The following is a 17,588-nucleotide window of genomic DNA, read 5'->3' as shown; positions in this document are numbered from 1 at the left end:
TTAAACTTTGCGATTCAGAACTACAAAGGCATATTCATAATCACTATTGGTGCTGTGAATATCGCCTTGGCCATACGCCACTCCTGTGGGGGTCACAAAGAGTCAGACATGACTGAATGACGAGTATATAATTGATAAATAAATAAATACATAGAGTAGAAATTCATGCTCAATTTATTTATTGGTAATAGTGCACAATCAAAAAATCATGGAGTCCGTTGGTCTAGTAACTTCTCTCTGACCTTTGTAGGGTTTTTAAAAAAAAAATCTTTATGACCCTTTACATTTATCTCTTTTGATTATTATCTTGTTAGAGTCGGTCATTATTCTAACTTCTCAAAACCTTTTAGATCCTGTCATCGATGTGCTAGCCATGGTCCTCAACTTTTATCTCATCTGCAAATTTAATAAGTTCTTTCTGTGTCATCTAAGGTTTTGATCAGCAAATTAATTGCACAGTGTCAAGGACAGACCTTCAGGAACTTCCACTAGAGACCTCCCTTCAAGTCTATTATTATTACTTTTTTCATTGTTTCAGTCATGTCTGAATCTTCATGATCTCGTATGGGGTTTTTTTGGCAAAGATACTAGAGTGGTTTGCCATTTCCTTCTCCAGCTCATTTTACAGATGAGGAAACCAAGGCAAACAAGGTTAAGTGATTAGCCCAAGGTCACATAGCTAGCACATGTGTGAGGTAAAATTTGAACTCAGGTCTTCCTGACTCTAGGCCCAGCTTGCTATATACTCCGCCACTCGATTTCAATATATGCTCCGCCAAGTTGATTTCAATCCATTAATGACTACTTTTCAAGTTATATCATTAAACAGTCCCCAGATATATCAAACTGCCTACATCTAAGCCACATTTCCCCATTTTGTTGACAAAACTCTGTCCTCACAATTCTGTGAAGTAAGTAGGAGAAGTCTTATTATCCATATTTCACAGGTGAGGAAACTGAGCCTCAGAGAAATTAAATGATTTCTCTAAGGTTGCACAGCTAATAATTGACAAGAGTCAGGTTTTGAATCAAGGCTTTCTCACTCCAAGTATAGCCCCCTATCTATCATACCTCATTACCTATTTTCTTTTTTTCTAAAACAATTGTGGGGAATTTAGGAACATGAAATTGCAACTATTTCTGCACCAAAAGAATAGGGAAGGGCAAAAAGTCACAACCTCAAAGGAGTTATAATCAAAGGTAATAGTTTATTTTATCAGCTTTAGAACAATTCTGGGGGCTCTCATAGTAATTTAAGATCCATTGCCTCAAGCACTTGCCAAAAAGTCTTCAGAGCCTTATATAAACAGCTGACTGGGCTGAAATTCACCCCACTCCCAGATGCTAAAGCCAAGTAGTGAAACTGTCCCTCCTTATTTTTATATAACATTTGTCTTTTTGTCCTTTAGTGACTTCGAAGTCATAAAATGCTAGATAAAACTGGAAAGAGCCTTAGATGTCATTCCAGACTACCTCTTTCATTTTACAGATGAGGAAACTAAGGCCCACTGAGGGGAAGTCACTTGCTTAAAGTCACGTAGCTTGTTAGTGGCAGAGCTGAGATTAGAATTTAGGTTTTCTGGCTTCCAGTCCAGTCCTTTTTCCATAAAGCTAATATTTCTTTTTTTAAAAAATTGTGAGACAGTTCATCACTTGTTGTAAATGAAAATTGTCTACTATGACCAGAATATTACACAATTTTAGGAAATAACCACTCCCCTTTAGGGTAGGTAGGGAATCTACTTGAAAATGACTCATCACCTAGAGAATGTAACTCAGGGAGTGGATTGATTAGCTGAGACTGCACAGGAAGTACCCACATTGATGAATGTAACAGCTTTTTTTTTTCCAATTTATTTATTTATTTTTAGTTTTCAACATTCATTTCCACAAGATTTTGAGTTTCAAATTTTCTTCCTATCTCTCCCCTCCCCCACCCTAAAACCCCATCCCCCAATCTATCCTCCCTTCTATCACACCCCTCCCTTCCCTTATCCTCATCTTTTTTCTTGTAGGGCAAGATAGATTTCTATACCCCATTATCTGTATTTCTTATTTCCCAGTTACATGCAAAAACAATTCTCAGCATTTGTTCCTAAAATTTTGGGTTCAAACTTCTCTCCCTTTCTCCCTCCCCACTCATCCCCACTGAGAAGGCAAGCAATTCAACATAGGCTATATATGTGTAGTTTTGCTAAAGACTTCCATAATAGTCATGTTGTGAAAGACTACCTATATTTCCTCTATCCTATCCTGACCCCCATTTATTCTATTCTCTCTTTTGACCTTATCCCTCCCAAAAGTGTTTACTTCTAATTACCCCTTCCTCTCATTTGCCTTCCCTTCTATCATACCACTCACACCCCACTTATCCCCTTCTCCCCTGCTTTCCTGTAGTGTAAGATTGATTTTCATACCAAATTGAGTGTGCATGTGATTCCCTCTTTAAGCCAAATGTGATGAGACTAAGCCTCACTTTTTCCCTCTCAATTCTCCCTTTTCCCCTCCATTGAAAAAGCTTTTTCTTGCTTTTTTTATGAGAGATAATTTACCCCATTTCATTTCTCCCTTTCTCCTCCCAAATATATTCCTCTCTCACTCTTTAATTTTATTTATTTAGATATCATCCCTTCCTATTCAACTCACCCTGTGCCCTCTGTCTATATATATGTGTATAATCCCTCTAACTACTCAAATACTGAGAAAAGTCTCAAGAGTTATAAATATTATCTTTCCATGTAGGAATGTAAACAATTCAGCTTTAGTAAGTCCCTAATGATTTCTCTTTCCTGTTTATCTTTTTATGCTTCTCTTGATTCTTGTGTTTGAAAGTCAAATTTTCTATTCAGCTCTGGTCTTTTCATCAAGAGTGCTTGAAAGCTCTCTATTTCATTGAATGACCACTTTCTCCCCTGAAATATTATCCTCAGTTTTGCTGAATAGGTGATTCTTGGTTTTAGTCCTACTTCCTCTGACTTCTGGAATATCATATTCCAGGCCCTTTGATCCCTTAATGTAGAAGCTACCAGATCCTGGGTTATCCTGATTATATTTCCACAATATTCAAATTGTTTCTTTCTGGTTGCTTGCAATATTTTCTCCTTGACCTGGGAACTCTGGAATTTGGCTACAATATTCCTAGGAGTTTTTCTTTTCGGATCTCATTCAGGAGGTGATCAATGAATTCTTTCAATATTTATTTTATCCTCTAGTTTTCCTTGATAATTTCATGAAAGATGATGTCTAGGCTCTTTTTTTGATTTCAAATAGTCCCATAATTTTTAAATTATCTCTCCTGGATCTATTTTCCAGGTCAGTTGTTTTTCCAATGAGATATTTCATATTGTCTTCTATTTTTTTCGTTCTTTTGGTTTTGTTTTATAATTTCTTGGTTTCTCATAAAGTCATTAGCTTCCATCTGCTCCATTCTAATTTTTAAAGAACTATTTTCTTCAGTTAACTTTTGAATCTCCTTTTCCATTTGGCTAATTCTGCGTAAAGCATCCTTCTCCTCATTGGCTTCCTCTGACAGTATGCATTGTTCCTCCTCATCCGAAAGGATGGAAAAAAATACCTGCTCACCAAGAAAGTAACCTTCTATTGTCTTATTCTTTTTCCCTTTTTTGGGCATTTTCCCAGCCAGTTACTTGACTTTTGAGTTCTTTGTCAAGGGGAGGGTATACTCTGGGACCTGTAAGTTCTCAGTTCCTCCAAGGTGGCACAATCAAGGGAGAGGACTTTATTCCTCTCCTGGCCTGCACTCTGGTCTGTGAGCAGGATTCCCTCTCCAGAGCCTCCACCAGCTCTACCACGCCACCCAGCAGTCCTCCTCACCTCAGGGCTGCCACTCAGGGTTGAGATCCTGTCTTTGCCTTGGTGTGGCCCATGCTGTGCCCAGTGCAACAGACCTTTCCTGTTGGCCTTCCAGGCTGCCTTGGGCTGGAAATCTCTTTCACTCTGTCGTTTTGTGGCTTCTGCTGCTCTAGAATTTATTTAGGTTCATTTTTTACAGGTATTTTATGGGCTGTGGGAGGAGAACTTCCAAAGGGGAATCCTTATACTCTGCCATCTGGACTCCACCCTAGAACTTAACAGTTCTTTTCCAATTTAGAAACATATGGTGAAACAGAAGGTAGGCCAGCAAGAGTCAGACATGGAGAAGAAAGGATTTATCATCACACATGCCTTTAGAACACAGTCTCAGTGATTCATGAGAAAGGGAAGAATTCATCCCTCTCCAAGGAGAAGATATTTACAACATGCAATATATGACCTTGTAGCAGGAGTCACAGTATGAGGGACACTTTAGTGAGCTCTTTGACCCAGTGACCAGCTTTCCTTCAGGTAGCAATCAGTTTTGTAACACTTATCCTTTTGACAAGGTTCCATTTTAGGATAATTGATGTTCCTGACCATCGTAGCTCTGTGCCTGGTATATGGCAGATAATTAATAAACACTTATTGATTGATTGATCCTAATAGATAACTGGGGGTTCCATTAAACTCTCTGACTCTTCTTGTATTTGACTAGACCACAGCTATATTTTGTTTTTCATCTAAGATGTCACTATCATCCCTCCCCTGAACCCCATTACATCCCTAGGCTTGCCCCTGTGCAGGACCTGGATTAAGACCTGCCATGGTCTGCAGCTAACTGGATTCCATGATAATAACTGATGCCTTCCCAGAAGATATGTGCCTGTATGTATGTTGGGAAAAAGGAAGTGTAGTCAGGATTGCAATTATGATTGGAAAATTCCTGAACAAGTGAGAACTACCCTGTCCTTGCATATTCAGTAATCAAGAAGAAAAGTCAGAGGGGTGAAGGATCAGATATATGATTCTCTCCCAGTGCCAGCTCCCCATGCTGAGCACCATTACCCCTCCCAACATACACTGAAGAGATATATGATGGCAGAGAAGGGAGTGGCTGTGCTCAACCACTCAACAAGCATTTTTGAATACCTACCATTTGCTACTATGACAATCCTCTACATAATTGCCAAAGTGATATTCCTAAGGTCTGACCATGTCATGACTTTGAGATCCTTATTATCTCTAGGGTCAAATACCAACCCCTCTGTTTGGCATTTAAAATCCTTCACAGACTAGTCCCAACCTTCCTTTCTAGCCAAATTATATGTACTAACCCTCATAAACTCTTTAGTCTAATTAAGTAGGCCTGCTTTGTGCTCCTTACATATAACTAGGTGGGACAGAAAACAGAGCACCTGAAGTCAGGAAGTTGTTGTTCTGTTATTTCAGTCATGTCTGATCCTTATGACCCCATTTAGGGTTTTCTTGGCAAAGGTACTGGAGTGCTTTGCCATTTCCTTCTTCAGCTCATTTTACAGATGAGGAAACTGATACCAACAGGGTTAAGTGATTTGCCCAGGGTCACACAGCTAGGAAGTGTGTGAAGCCAGATTTGAACTCAGAAAGATGAGTGTTCCTGACTATCAGCCGGGCAGTCTATCACTATGACACCTAACTGGCCCTAGAGTCAGGAAGACCTGAGTCTCGTTCATAGTAGCTATGTAACTTTGAGCAAGTCACTTAGCCTCTTTTTGTCTCAGTTCCCTTATCTGTAAAATGGGGATAATGAAGGCACCTACCTCCCAGGGCTGTTGTCAGAATCAAATGAGATAATATTTGTAAAGTGCTTAGCGCAGTGCCTGGAACATAGTATATCAATATTATCTCTTATTATTATTGTTATTACAGTACCTAATCTCTACACCATGCTTTTGCACAGAATGTCCCTCTACCTGGAATACACTCCTTTCTTACCTGCTTCTCTGAGAACTTCTCAGAACTCAGCTCAAGCTTCACCTTCTGCACAAGCCCTTTCCAGATCCACAGATTCTGTATACACCTTGCATATAGTTATGCACATTCATATAACCTCTCCTAAGAGAACATAAGGTACTTGAGATCAGGAACAGTTTCCCTTTTTTGTCATTTGTCCCCAATATCTTGCACAGTGCCAGGTACAAAGTAGATAAATAAATAATAACTTCTTACTGATTGATTGTTAATTGTTTATAGGTTCTACCCTCCCCACTCTCAGCTCCCTCTGATTGGAGGACTGGAGGGTGAAGCACTGACATGCTCCCAGAGCCTCCCTGTAGAGAGGCCTGGGATCCAAACTTTGCAAATAATTCTCTGTCTTCATTGGCAGCTCTTTTTGACTTCAACTCCTATAGAACATCACCCCTCCTCCTCTGGGTCTCACCCTCCTTGCTTTTCAGCTCCCTTTTGCATATTTTATTCTCCTATTATATTGTAAGATAAATAGAGGTATGTATAGAGTATATATATATGTATATATGTCAACATGTGTATGTATATGTATATGTGCACGTATGCACACACACATCTATATATACATATACAGGTGCCAGTCAGCTTAGAGGCAGAGCATGCAGAATTGAAATACTGAGTATACAGAATATGTATTGGGTATATGGGGAGGAGGGAAGGGTTAGGTAAATATGAGGGGCACTGACAAACGAAGTGGGAAAGCAGTAAAGGTAAATTTTTTCTACTTCAAGGATTCAGACTCTCAGAGTCAGAAGGGATCTCAGGGGTCATCTAGTTCAAACTTTTTCTAAAACAAATATTCTCTCTTCAATATGCCTGACAAGGCATCCTTTTTGCAGCTCCCTTTGTATAAAGCATCTTTGCTGTTTGAGTCATTTAGCTGACTTCCCAAAGTTTGCTCCTTTCTACAACTTGATACTCTGTTGCCAAGGCTAGCTCTCTCTTAAGTCTATGGCAGGCAGGCTCTCTTCAATGCTGCCAAGAGTCCCGTTATTTGAAGCTACCACTTCTCTCGAGTGACTGACTTTTAATATCTGTATCTGTCTAGTGTGTGTATCTCTGCTTCCTCACTTTTTCTGGAGCTCCCTTAAAGTGGTGAACTCTCAAACTACTAGATAGATGCTTGTTCTCTCTCCCCTCACCCTAGAGGTTTCCTTGGTTCTGAGTTTTGACTCCTTCAAAAATGAATTCTTCTCTTAACTATTTAAAACTCTATTAGTCCAGTGGGTTTGCTCTCTTTAATTCCTCATGGAAGGTGTTCACGCATGCCAAAGGGATCAAGGTAAGACATATCTTCATAGAGAGTAAATGTAAATGTGACAGTGAAGAAGCACGTTTACAATTTTGTGTTTCCTCCTCTATAAAATACACCTGAGTAAAATTCCAATCTAAAAGTATTGTGTTGATAAATTCAACCAGGCAAAGAGAAAAACAAAACCATACAATTCCTACCTTTGGGTTTCATGGAGTTGAGGAGGTTATTGGTGCTGCAATCAGTGGCTTGACAGTGACTTGAACCTGTGGACCTAGGATGAACAAGGGAATTGCCGAAGGCTATGTGAAGCTGGGTTTATAATCTGGTAACTCTCATTCTCCTTGCAAGGTAGCCCAGATGTTACTGCAGGCTGATTTGCATTGACCTTGGATTTTCAGAGCACCAGTCTTCTTGTGGCACCTGGGCAGCTATGTGGCATAGTGAATGGAGCTCTGGGCCCAGAGTTAGGCAGACCTGAGTCCAAATCCAGCTTCAGAACCTTACTAAGTTGTTTGTTTCCAGGTAAATCATTCAATCTCTGTCTGCCTCAGTCTCCTCAACTATAAAATGAGGATAATAATAGTGTCTCCCTCACAGGATTATTGTGAGGATCAAGTGAGATATTTGTAAAGTGCCTGGCACACTGTAGGAGCTTAATAAATGCCTGTTTCCTTTCTTCCTTCCTACCTTGTGTCAGTAACCATTTTCAGCTGTTCTGATCCATATCTTACCACTGGACCCAGATGTCTCCAGGGGAGAAAGTGAGGCTGATGACTTTGCACAGCCCTCCCTTACTTAAATCTAATTCAGTTGCAAGTCATGGCATCCCCTTCCTGATGTCATGGTCCTCTTCTAGAATGAAGGACAAACGATAACCAGCTACTAGGCTGAGAGAAGTGAATTGGGACTTTGAGTCTGCAAGCAATGTAGAAAGTTTTTTATAAGGTTTATTTTAGGTGTAAAAGGTTATATATATATATATATACATTTTTAAAAGGACTGCTGTCATTGTTGGAATGTTTATAATATTAATGGGACACATGATAAGATCTAGAACTAGGAACTTTGGAGACTAATTATTAACTGCAATTTCTTAGGGCAGTGTGAATGCACTTGGAACAAAATTGATTATTGGTATATTCCTAGTATTTTGTGGGAGTATGGAGAAAATAAGTATATAAGAGAAGATAGTTATTAATGTGAGTCTAATAGAAAAATAAACTAACTATGAAAACAGTAGGGCTTTAAATTAAGCCAATGATCATTAAAGTGTCCAAGACGTGGTCAGAACAGTATAACAGCCATACAAGTACATTGGTTAAACTTTCTAAGGAACTGGGGATCGTAAGTGCTGGGTCCAGTTCAGAAAGGAGTTATAGATTATTGACAAAACCTAGATATTTTCTTCTTGGTGACAGAATACTATAATGTACAGTACCTGACTCATATTTCTTCAGTCTAAAATAAATAATTGTAAGTCAGTTGGCAAACATTTAAGTAGCAGAAGAAAATTTTAAAATACAATAATAAATTGTAGCATAGTACCAGGTTCAATTCACATTGAAATTAGACAAAAATCAGTGAACCCGATCCCTTCTCTAGAGGCTATTGGAATAAAATAAATTCACAATAACAAGGAATTAAGATATAAGTCAAAGACTGTGACAGTTTGCTCTGGAAACTGATGAAAGTCTTTCCTCTGGAGATCTTTAGACTAAGACAGATGCACGTCTGTGGAGGATAGTTTGAGCTTCACTGCCTCCAGGCAGGAGATAATTAGGTACTTCAAGATCATTTGATTCTATATTTCTTGAGACAGATGATAGAGAGAGGAAATCCATAATTGATAATTAAGAAAGGAATCCTTCTCAGGCTCTTGCTTTGCAACTTTGTCTGTCACTAAAAAAAATCAGATCAGCATTTTCTAACCTTGTGATTCAGGTCCAGAGGAGAAACCACAGGTATATTAACTAAAACACCAGGAGCTTTCACACAAGTTGAGGGCAATGAGCTCTATTCAGCAGTTCCTAAATTGAGGGCTTGTCTAAAAGAGTAAACATTCGACCCATGTGGGGTGAACTAGTAAAACTCTGTGGCTCTTAAAAGGCCCCTTCATGCAACTTCCTGGATGAAGAATGATGATGATGTTAATAATTCTAATAAAGCCAGCAATATAAAAATATCTAAATATAATAGCACCCACCTCCTAGGGTTGTTGGGAGAATTAATAAAGCAACATATATAAATAGCAATAGCATCCACTCCACATAGATATAGATACAGATATACACATATATATGGAGTGGATGCTATTGTATGTATATGTATATATATACACATAATGCACATATATGTATAAAGTTAAGAACTCTTGAGCTGTATCTATATCTATCTATGTGTTTATAGCTATATTTACATAGTTCAAGGGTTCTTCACTTTGTCTTGTGTCATGGACTTCTTTGACAGTCTGGTGAAGCCTTCTTAGAGTCGTGTTTTCAAATGCATAACATGAAGTGCGCAGGATGACAAAGTATGTATTTTTATATCACTTTAAAGTTTGCAAAGCACTTTACATACATTATTTCACTTAATCCTCACATCAACCCTGTGAAGGAGATGCTGTTATTTCCCCCATTTTACAGATGGAGAAACTGAGGCTAAGAGAAATTAAATGATTTAGCTTCTTATTGAAGAGACAGGCAGTTACCAAAATATTTTTAAAAACGACTGCATGGACCACAGGTTAAGAACCTCTGATATAGCACTTGAAGGTCTGTATACTGTTTTACATATGCTATTTCATACATAGGTTGTTTCAACACTTCAGTATGGGCACCAAGATCATTTAGCAAAGATGAAGAAATTCTTCTGCCTTATTGAAATCCAAGGAGGGTGCAGGTTGGAAGAGCTGATGAGGGAATTCCCCCAGGTAAATAACCTAGGCACAAGCGGGAACCCTGGAGTGCAAGGGCACCTGAACGCTTCTATTTCCCAGGTCTGATACAGTCTCCAGTTCTGCACAGGCCACCTCTACCTGTACCATGTATCTTTGTGCTGCTACTTAAGTAAAGATTGTACATTCAAGCTCTGAGAATCCCATGGCATCAGAACAGACTCTGGTCAGACTAAGACAACTTCCCTCAGTGAGTATAAAATTCAACTTGATTTCGAAACTACAGATAGGAAAATCAGAGTTGTCGTACTTTACCAACTTCTTATTCTTTTTACTGCTATTTAATCAGCCCAGTCTGGTGTGATTACATTTATTGTATGGCTGTAAAATAGATTGGACTTCTGGAATGTTTGCCTTTGAAAAGCACTAAAGACCATAAATACATCATGCTGTGCTGCCCACACTTACTGGGCCGCGGTAATAAAGTGTGGCACACAGTCCAACTGAAAGGTTTCTAGAGTATTCCTTACACAGAGATATGAGACTGTCACCTACAGAATCCGCCTAATATTTACTTTGTTACTATAAGATCATGCCAAGTACCCCCTTGGGGCATCAGAAATCAGGGACTTCCATTATATGTAAACTTTACATCTCTAGTCAAAGAAATGCAAATTGAGGCTTCTTTGTTTTAGGCAGTAGATAGAATGCTGGGTCTGGAGTTAGAAAGACCTGAATTCAAATCCTGCCTCAGATACTTGCTGTCTGTTTGACCCAGGGTGAATCACTTAACCTCTCTCAGCCTCAGTTTCCTTATGTGTAAAACAGTAGTTTTGTTGTAAGGATTGAATGAGATAACATGTAAAGCATTTGGCAAACCTATAAATGCTAGGTATTTTTATTGTTCTCTGAAATAGAAAATCAAGGGATGATGTGAAGCTTCTCCTTTTCAGATCTTTATGAATAGCAAAGTAGACAATTAGCTGGGAGAACTTGGGCATGGACCAATAGGAAAAAAGGGGAATTGGATCAAATGACCTTTTGAAATCACAGGATGATACATTTAGAGCAGAAAGGAACCTCAGAGACATTTAATCCAAAACTCTCATTTTATAGGTGAGAAAACTGAGATCATGGGAGGACTTACTGAGGGTAGCAAGCTAGCAAGCAACAAAGGTAGGATTTGAACCAGGTCTTCTGACTTCGCAGTTCTTTCCATTGTACCATGTTGCTTCCTATATATTCCACATCTATGGTCTCATGAACCTTAAGGTTCAATATTAAAATTCACCGTAACTACATAGTTCAAACTTGTTGATCTCCATGGCCTTGATTTAAAATAGACTGTAAAGCAAGCGAGCGTTATCATTTTGCACCTGTGATTTCCCTGGTGTAGGCAACTCCTTGTGAAGAAACAATTCTGGTGCAATTTGTAAATGTAGAGTTGTTTCAGGACGTGGAAAGGTTAAATGATTTGCTTTGAGTCACATGACCAGTAGAAGTAGGTAACAGAGGCCAGATTTGAACTCAGTTATTCCTGAGTCCGAGGCTAGTTTTCTACCTACTGTGCCAATCTGAGGTCCAGCACTTTTATATTTCTGTAGCTTGAAGAGTCTGCATTCTCATTAGGGGAAATATTAGCTACACTGGTATTGATCGTGATTTCTCATCCTATGTGAGTCATGTTTTTTTCTTCTATAAATCCTCTATAGAGTATCCAATCAGTCAATCAGTCAATAATTACGTGTTAAGACACCTATTAAGTCTCAGGCACTGTGCTAAGTGCTGGGGACGCAAAGAAAGGCAAAAGATAATCCTTGCTCTCAAGGTGCTCACAGTCTAATGGCGAAGACAATGGGCAAACAACTGTGTACAACCAACATAAAGGATAAATGGGAGATAATCAATAAAAGAAAAGCACTAGCATTAAGGGGTATTGGGAAAGGCTTCTTGGAAAAGGTAGGATTTTAGCTGAGATTTAAAGGAAGCCAAGAGGTAGAGATGAGGAGGAAAAGAATTTCAGGCAGAGGGAGAAGTCTGTGAATATTCTGAAGAAGTGTCTGAATGCACAAAGGACTTTCCTTCTTTACTTTTAATATTCCATGAGTACCAGTGCAGAACTCAGTCTTTCCATCAGGAAAGACTTACTTCTGTTATATGACCAGAATGCCTCTTTTTTTCTGGTCTTACATGTCCTTAATGACATACAGGGTGTTCTATATAAGTTTCGGTAACTTAAAACTGGACTGAAGACTTTTAGGACATGTATTTCACATGATATCTCATGTGCAAATCATCTTCAGGAATATGTCTTAGCCTAACATGTCTTTCTCTGAAATATTCTTCAGAAGTCATTGAATTCCTTGTTTCACAGCCATATAACATCACTGAGAGAATATTGGTGTTAAAAAGGTGGGTTTAGGGGCAGCAAGCATCTTTAAATATTTAAAAATATTACAGTTTCCCAAATGTGATGAAATCTTATATCCTTTACCTATTCAAATATGGGTCATGTTCATTGTCCATCAGTAACATGTGTCCAAGATACACATATGAATGAACAATATTCACTATGGGTTAACCACTCAACTGCAAGTCATATTTTGGGGTCAATGTGAAATTTTCATCCACTTTGGTTTTTCTGGCGTGTGTGGCCAATCTGTTTTCAATGTCTAGTGAATTTATTGAAGAAGACCTGGAATGTCTTTGGGCTTCATAATGTCATCAACGAAGAGAGGCGTTTAGAGAACTTTACAGCTGACAGAAAAACTCTCTTATTGGAATTCTACACAGGTCATCCTCCATGACAGTATAAGTGTTTTATGACTCTTTTAACACTGACATTACTTGGGTCATTGAACTAAGTGGTTAGTTAGTTCTCACTAGTGGAGATATTCGCTACAATGGTATTGATTATGACCTCTTCTCATCCTGTGTGAGTCATGTTTTTTTCTTCTATAAATCCTCTATAAAGTATCCAGTCAGTCAATACGTCAATAACAATTTATTAAGGCACTTACTATGTGCCAGGCACTGTTCTAAGTGCTGGGGATACAAAGAAAGGCAAAAAATAGTTTTTGCTCTCTAGGCGTTCACAGTCTAATGGGGGAGATAATATGAAAATGATTATGCACAAACAAGAATTATAGAATATCATAGACTTTGGATGATTCCAATGCGGTAAGGTATGAGAGATTCCTTGTTCGAGGGGAATGTTTAAAACTGGCCTCTGATCTACTAAGACAAATACTTTTTATTAAATCAACAAACAGTAGACACTGCAAGATTACCTATTCTCTATATCTCTCAGTAAATTCTATAACTATGAAGATATGGTCTGCTGTAGAAAACTGCTTTTGACAGCTACCTCTTCCCTATTCAGATTTTCATGAACGATACTCGTAATGCATACACAAACTATTGTTATATGTAGTTTTAGAGAAAAGAAAATAGAGAAATAGGTCAATAGTTCCTTATAACATATCACCTATAATGTTTTAGTTGTCATATAGACTGTGATATTTTATATTCTTTTAGACTCTAAATATTTGAGAGAACTTGAAAATCAAACTGGGTTCTTTTAAAATTGTGTTGCTTCTAACGGATTAAAAAAAATGTATTTGGTCAAGTCCAGCTCTTCTTCCCAAATTTCCCTCTCTTGTTCAGGGCTATTTCAGTGCCATTCTTTACATGGAATATCGCATACTGAGATGATGAAGTCTAAATTCAGTATTTTCACTACTGTTACTACTGTGTAGAGGACCACCAAAGAAATGAGTGAAGGTCTGCTGTTGCTCTAATTCCAGCTATATTTATGAATTTCAGAATTATCTGACTTCGTTGGGTCTTATGACAAGTTCTCTGTAGGTTCCTTTTCCTTTCAAGTGCTTTTCGTGTACAGTGAGGTGGTGCCTTTTGTAGTTTTCTAACTTCCTCTTCTGAAATGCTTTGCAGATGAACTGGGTCTTTGCTTTCTAGGAGATTAAATATTTGCTGATTGAGGCAGATTGGAAGTTTTTAAGACTCCTTGTGGCCTCTAGTTTGTATTGGTTAAGCTTGTAAGTTTAACTTCTATAACTTTTAAAATTTTTATGAAAGTCAGAATGAATATCTTTCATTTTATCTTTTCCATTTTTTATAGCACACAGCCTGTTTAAACTGACTGGGTTGGAGCGATTCTAATGACATCTTCTCACCTTTGTTCTTTCTTTTCCTTTGGTTTGGCTCTTGACCTCTGCTCTAACCATTTGATCTGATAACTATTCCGAAGTGATTACTTTGCTAAGTTTGTACCTTCCTTTTTCTGCCCTGCCTTTCTTCTGAATTCTGTTTCCCTCTCCTTAGGAGTCTCCCACCTTCAGGGGCCGAAAGGACTGTCCCCAAATCAGGAGCCACACATCTCCCTCCATGTATGCAGCACTCAGTTTTACAAAACTGTCTTTCAAGAAACCACCCCAGGTTTGGGGCAGGAATGGGGTTAAACTGAAATCACGTTTGTCAGAATTTTTAGGTTTCCTTAGTCGTGTTTTGATGACTGAACTTTCCCATAGAAGCATTTATAACCCAGTAAACATACTCTCCTACTTATTCATTAGCTGGTGAATTTTAGTATGTGATCACAACTGTTTTTTCTTCAGTATGGAATCTAAAATAATCCTCCCATTTCTGAGACCAACCATGAACTACCAGGGGAAGGAAAGGAGGGAGTCTAAATAACAAAATATTGCTATGAATGCATGTCATCCTGTGGTAGGACACTGAGGAGGTGAAGATAACACCAAAGAAACTGATGTAGAGACTGAGCAAGGTAAGTGCCACTGAAGTTGGAGTATTTTGTTTGGTTAATTTATTGTTTCCCACTTTGAGCTATTGTGTTAAACCTAAAAATTTCTTCAGCAGCTTCCCCACTCATATTTTTGTGATTTGAAGTGATTCTTCATGTTATCATAAAGCCATAATTTCTTTTTAGACATAATTTTTAATGGTTGCTTCATTTAGTTGTATTTTTGTTATTAAATCTTTCCCCTAAAGGAACACAACTCCAATTTTATAATGAAAGTCAGAGGGAATGTAGGAGTTGATATTACAGGTACCCTAAAAGTCTTGATGCAGTTAAAGCTGAAACCTGCACTAAGACTTTTGGGACACCATGTATAGAAATTTACCCAGCGGAACTTCCATCAAAATGGAAGGAGTCAAAAAGTCAAAAAGGGAGTGAAAGAGATAAGTAACAAAAAGACTGAAATTGCCAAAAAACTCAGAAGGAATAAAACTCACTAAAAAACCCCAAGCAAAAGAAGATAAACCAACAGGAAAGAAGATATTGATAGCATAAAGAAAGTTGGCTTCCAAGAAATCTAAATGAATCCAAATATCTCTCAACAAATATTTCAAGACAAAAGAAAATGAATCCATACTTTGTGAGGCAAAGGACCCTGTGGATTCCCATGAGAACATGGAAGTTTAGCAGAATATTCTAGAAGAGTTCAAGAATGAATGAATGAATACAACATTTATTAAATACTATGCTAAGTGCTGAGGATACAGATAGAAAAGTTAGACAATTCTTGCTCTCAAAAAAGTCACATTTTAATGGGAGAGACATTGCAGCTGCAAGTTAGACAGAAAGGTTCTACAGTCCTTGAAGCAGAACTGCTAAGGAAATGGTAATGTCCCTTTTTGAATGTTATTTCCATGGATAAAATCATGACATTGAACCACCTGACAGAGCCCAGAACGCTGTTAGCAAGAACTTTCTTTTCTAGGTCTTCAGTAGCTGTAAAAGTCAGACTGCATCTTCACCAAGAGTTGATTCCTCGGATGACAGCTATAGGACCTGTCCTAGAAGGATTACTGTTCTCAAGGCTCCATGTTGCCAAGGTTCATGTCTCCATAAGGGTTTCAGGGGAGATGCTAAAGTGTTAGTGATGGTTTGACCTTCCTGACACTTCCTGCCTCATGTCTTGCTGCTTCGACTGGGCTGGCCTGCCTGCCCCTGTGAGTGGCAATTGGTTTCAAGAGAGAAATAAGAATCATAAATGCAGAATTTGTGGCCTGTAACAGCAGAAATAATTGACAGAATAGAATTCTCAGTAATAAAGTTCACCAAAAAAATAAAAAATCACTGACTGAGAATGAAAACAATAGAAGTAAAGGACAATCTGGAAGAAGATAAGGAAAAGGCAATAACATTAAAAGAAAACAACCTCTACACAAGCAAAACATATTGATCTCAAAGACAAGATGCATGGAGATGATTTAAGGATTTTAGATCTCCCAAAAGGGATGTAAGTCAAAAAATCCAAACACTGTAAGACGAGAAATAATATGAGGAAACCACCCAGAACTTTTGGAAGTAGAAAACAAAGTAACAAATGCAAAAAAAAATCCATAGATTGCATTCAGAAAAAAAACCTATGCTGCAAACTCCAAGACTCATAAGTTGTTAAATTTAACAGTTCCAATAACAACAAATTCTGCAAGCATCCAGAAGCAAAGACCTTCAAATATAAAGGAAAGGAAACTTGAATACTGCAGACTCTTCTTCACTCACCAGAAATTGCAGAAAGGAATGGAATAATGTGTTCTGAATAACAAAGGAGCTTAGGGTGTAACTCAAGGTGATATACCCTTCAAATGAGAGTCTAATCATCAATGAAAAAAGAACTCCAATAAAAGGCATTTGAAGCATTCCTACCCCCAAATGTGGACAGACAATTTGCTTTGCAAAGACCTCAGACAACAGAAACACAAGTCGTGGTTCAAGTTGTTTCAGTTATGTCCAACTTATGACTCCATTTGGGATTTTCTTAGCAATGATAATGGAGTAGTTTGACATTTCCTTCTCCAGTTCATTTTACAAATGAAGCAAACAGGATTAAGTGACTTGCCCAGGTTCACTAGCTAGAAAGCGTCTGAGGCCAATTTGAACTCAGGTCTTCCTGACTCCAGACCTAGCACTCTATCCATTTCGCCAAATACAGCACCTAAAGAGGAACAAATAATAAAATAAATTATCATAGAAAAAAGGAAAAAAACTATACAGACACCATTGGGGTTAAAAACAACAAAATAACAAGAGAGGAACAATTAATAGATTTCTTTTTAAGAGTACGCAAAGAGACAAAAGTGAAAACAGAATTTAAATAGAAACAAGGGTGGAGGAAGAGGCCAGAAACATCAGGGACTAACTTCAAAACATTCCATCGGCAGGTGAATTGAAATTCTTTATGCAACTAAATTTCATAGGAAAGATAGGAAGATACATAAAAGGGAAGAGGAAAGGAAGAAGGAAGAGGGAAATGCATGATGTAGCCCCAAGTCAATGGCAAACAATGAAAGGGAAATAACACCTGTAAATATCTTAGGAAAAAGACAGCTTCCAGGAGAATGGGTGATGTGACAAAGGGAGGGTTTGAAACAGGGAGAAAAGGAGGAACTCTCAATTCAATGTTGGAGGAGAGTTCCAGCGAAGACCACTATCACAGTGAGAGAAATGGGGACTTGACAATAAGAGAATTAGTACTTAGAAAAACTACTACCTCGGAGAGATTCTTATGCCTTCATGGGCAACACCCTCTCTTAGGAGAAGAGGAATTAGAGCTTCTAGGGGCAACT

The sequence above is a fragment of the Notamacropus eugenii genome, chromosome 4 (genome assembly GCF_028372415.1).
Source record: "Notamacropus eugenii isolate mMacEug1 chromosome 4, mMacEug1.pri_v2, whole genome shotgun sequence".
Lineage (NCBI taxonomy): Eukaryota > Metazoa > Chordata > Mammalia > Diprotodontia > Macropodidae > Notamacropus > Notamacropus eugenii.
The sequence above is the reverse complement of the archived record's forward strand: the minus strand, read 5'-3'. Positions refer to the sequence as shown.